General features: G+C 48.1%; 1 protein-coding gene across 1 annotated transcript in view; it reads left to right on the plus strand.

The window, feature by feature from the left end:
* TRERF1 (transcriptional regulating factor 1) overlaps positions 1-3,445 on the plus strand; it is a 286,295-nt gene that overhangs the window by 173,253 nt on the left and 109,597 nt on the right. The window lies entirely within an intron of this gene.

The raw sequence follows: 3,445 nt of genomic DNA on the forward strand, positions 1-3,445 counted from the left end.
AAAACCCATTTAAACTTTTTCCCCCTCTTCTTCTTGTTTTTTTTTTTTTTTTTTTTTTGTTCTTTGTATTTTGAATAATATGAATACAGGAGCCTCATATTTGGAGTTATTTTTGCAAGATCTCCTCTCTGTTTCACATGACTCAGAGCTAGGGCCTTCGCTTGAAGCTGTTCTTTGGGGGTTCCAAGGAGATGCTGAGCCCCAACCCTGACCCAGCCTGGTCTTCTTTTTGTCTTGGAGTGGTGTCCACCAGAGGGAGGAAGTGGGGCTGAAGGAAGGCTTCGCAGAAGGCAGACCCTTCTCTCGGTTCCTCTCTCTGCCCAGCCAGTGCTGCCTTTTCCTCCCCACCCTTTTCTTCTTTGGCACGAATGGCCAGGTCTGCTTGCCAGTCTGGAGAGGAGCAAAGGGCAGCGCCCCCAGGGTAGACTCTGCGAGCTCTGGGTACATTAGGAGTGTTTGCAGGCCCCCTGATGCTGTGGTTCTGGCTTGAAAGCAAGGTAACCATTTGGGCAATGGCTCCAGGAGCTGAGGGAAAAGGAGGATTAGACAAACCTACTTTCATGCCAGTTCTCTCCCCACTGCTGTGTGCCCCTGGACAGTAGGGGCTTCTCTTACACAGTGTCTCTTCCAATACCTGGCAATAAAGACCCAGTGACTTTGTGTTAAGTAGACCTATTAGTGAAAAGGAAGCCCCTTTCCGCGCATAAAGCTAGATTACCTGCTGTGAGTATAGCACAAACCCAAGTGCCTATGGAGGATGGTGGGCTCTCTGCTCCAAAAGATGCCAGTGCCCGGACTTCAGCACACGGACCGGGAGTCATGGTCACGTTCAACACAAGCCACATCTGGTTTGATCCTATCCACTGTAACCACTCTGAAAGGCAGGAGATGTTGTTTCCGTTTTACAGGGAGGGTGCCGAGGGTCAGAGAAGGAGACTGGGTGACGTATCTGTTGTCATGCATTCAGTAGGAGGTACAAGTGGATCATACTGCCCCAAATCTGCTGACCGCATGACCCAATATTGCCCTGAAACTCCAGAAAGCCCAGAAGTAGAGGCTCCCCTGCTTTTGAAAAATGCTCCACAGCCTTCCTTCAACACAGCTGCAGTGCCCTCCTTCTGGGAGAACCAGCCTTCTCCCTTCTGTTCTGCTGCAGCAGAGCAGCTGGGGCCCATCCATCTGCTGCCCAACAACCCTTGGAAGAATTATGCCAGGAAGGCCCCGTACAGACTCCTCTTCTCCGAGGGCTTTGGGGAAAGGGGCATGATTGCGAGAGACATCGCTTTTCCTCCTCGTAAGCTGCCCTGTCCCCTCACCTCTTTCTGCTGACTTCTACCAGACCATAGTCTCCAGCTTAAAACCCAGCAGGATGGACAAGATTTCAGCTTCGTCATTCAGAACTCAGAATGCATTTTCCCATGGAGATAACTTGAACATGATGCTTGGTCTTCCATGATAATGGCTGAAAAAGAGCATTAACAGCATTGGCCAAGTAGAGATTAGTATTAATAATTATTGATTAATATTAATAATTAGTTCATTAATTACTAGTAAGTCATCACTGTCTCTTTCCAAAAGCTTGCAAGGTTTATAACTGGTCTTGCCTTTTCCATTCTTGTCCTCCTGTGGCTCCCCCCCCCTCTGAAAAGTGAAACCAACTCCAGCTGTCTTCTGCTCACAGCCCTGCACTGGTTTCCTAGCCCACGACCAGGCCCCTTCTTGCCTTGCCGACCTGGCTGAGCTCATTCAGCTGAAGGCTCAGCGTCCATCCACTGTTTCCTCTGCCTGGAAGTCTCTTCTCTCCCCTGAGTTTTCTGGGTCAATCTTAGTTCACTCAGGTCTCTACCCGAATGTCACCTCTACAGGTGGCCTCAAATATCCCCCACCTGTCCCATCACTCCCCTATCCCCTTATTCTGCTTTCTTTTCCTTCCTAACACATAAGCATACCCCCACTTCACTGCAATGTTGTTTGTGTGTGTACTGTCATTCTCCCCACTGGAATGTCAGCTCCACAGGGGCAAGAACTATTTATCTTATGTCCTGCTATGTTTCCAACACTAGGAGAATGCTCAACACACAGTAGGTGCTCAGTAAACACTTGTTAGTACACAATGAACAATAAATGCATGTTATAGCTATACCTACCCAATGGCAGATTGCGGCTATGCAGAATTTATCATGCATTCCAAACTTCAGTGCTAAAAATGGATTTCTTCTTTCCTGGCCCTTGGGATTTGAAATGTAGGGACTTCGTTTTAGTAATGAGTTCATGACTCTGAAAACCAGCACTTCTTATTCTGCATTTTTGGTTAAAAAAAAAAAGCATCTATTTGCTAAGACAGTAGCTTCTCAGGGTTCTGAATTTGGTAAAGGGTGGGGAGCACTTGGGTCTCATTAGTCTCCCACTCCCAGTTTTATGGACACTGACTAGCGCAGAATTTTTCTTTTTCTTTCTTTCTTTCTTTCTTTTTTTTTTTTTTTTTTTTTTGGGGGGGTTTTGGTAAAGGGGGGCTGCCCCTTTTTTTTTTTTTCTTTTTTTTTTTTTTTTTTTTTTTTTTTTTTTTTTTGGAGAGGTTTTTGCTATAGGGTGCTTGCACTTGCCGAAGAGACAGAGAAAGACAGAGAGACAGAAAGCGAGAAATCATCCCAGAGGAGATGGCCACGCCACAATCCCTTCTTCTCCATTCTCCTCTCAGGCTCCTGGGCACATGCGCCAGGCGTGAGTTTAAGACACTGAGTCCAAGACTTGAACTGCAGTTGACTACATGGGAGTCCAGCGACATAACCATTATGCCAACTGCTGGTCCCCCTAGAGCAGAATTTTTCAACCTCAGTATTGCTGACATTTTAGAGCAGATAACAAGAGGAGTTGTCCTCTGCCTTTCGGGATGTTTAGCATCATCCCTGGCCTCTACCCACTAGACGTAAATGGAACTCCCCAGCCGTGACCACAAAAAATTTCTCCAGACATTGCCTAGTGTCCCTCGAGGGGGAAAATCACTCCAGGTTGAGAACCACTGCTCTGCATGCACAGAAAGGCCTGCCTCCAGGAGAAGGGTTATCCGACACCCAGTGCTGGCCAGAAGCGCCCAGGCTCTGCAGAGCTCTGTCCAACAGAAGTCTCTGCACCGACGGAAATGTTCCGCTCTGTGCTGCCCGGGACAGGGGCCGCTAACCACAGGAGGTATGGCTAGTGCCACTGACAAGCTGAGTGTTTGTTTATTTAGTGTCACTTAACTTAAATCGCCACATGTGGCTGCCATCCTGAACGGCACAGCTCGAGGCAGTCCCGTTCTGCTCACGCTTCAATGTGTGTACACCCGATGTGGGGGTAATAGAGTCTAATCGATTCAGCAAACTTGCGGGGAGGGCTGAGAAGCTGCCTAAATTCCCAGGGGATGCTGAGGCTGCTGGTCTGAAGCCCACACTTGGAGCACGACGCT

The sequence above is a fragment of the Tupaia chinensis genome, unplaced genomic scaffold (genome assembly GCF_000334495.1).
Source record: "Tupaia chinensis unplaced genomic scaffold, TupChi_1.0 Scaffold000238_1, whole genome shotgun sequence".
Lineage (NCBI taxonomy): Eukaryota > Metazoa > Chordata > Mammalia > Scandentia > Tupaiidae > Tupaia > Tupaia belangeri.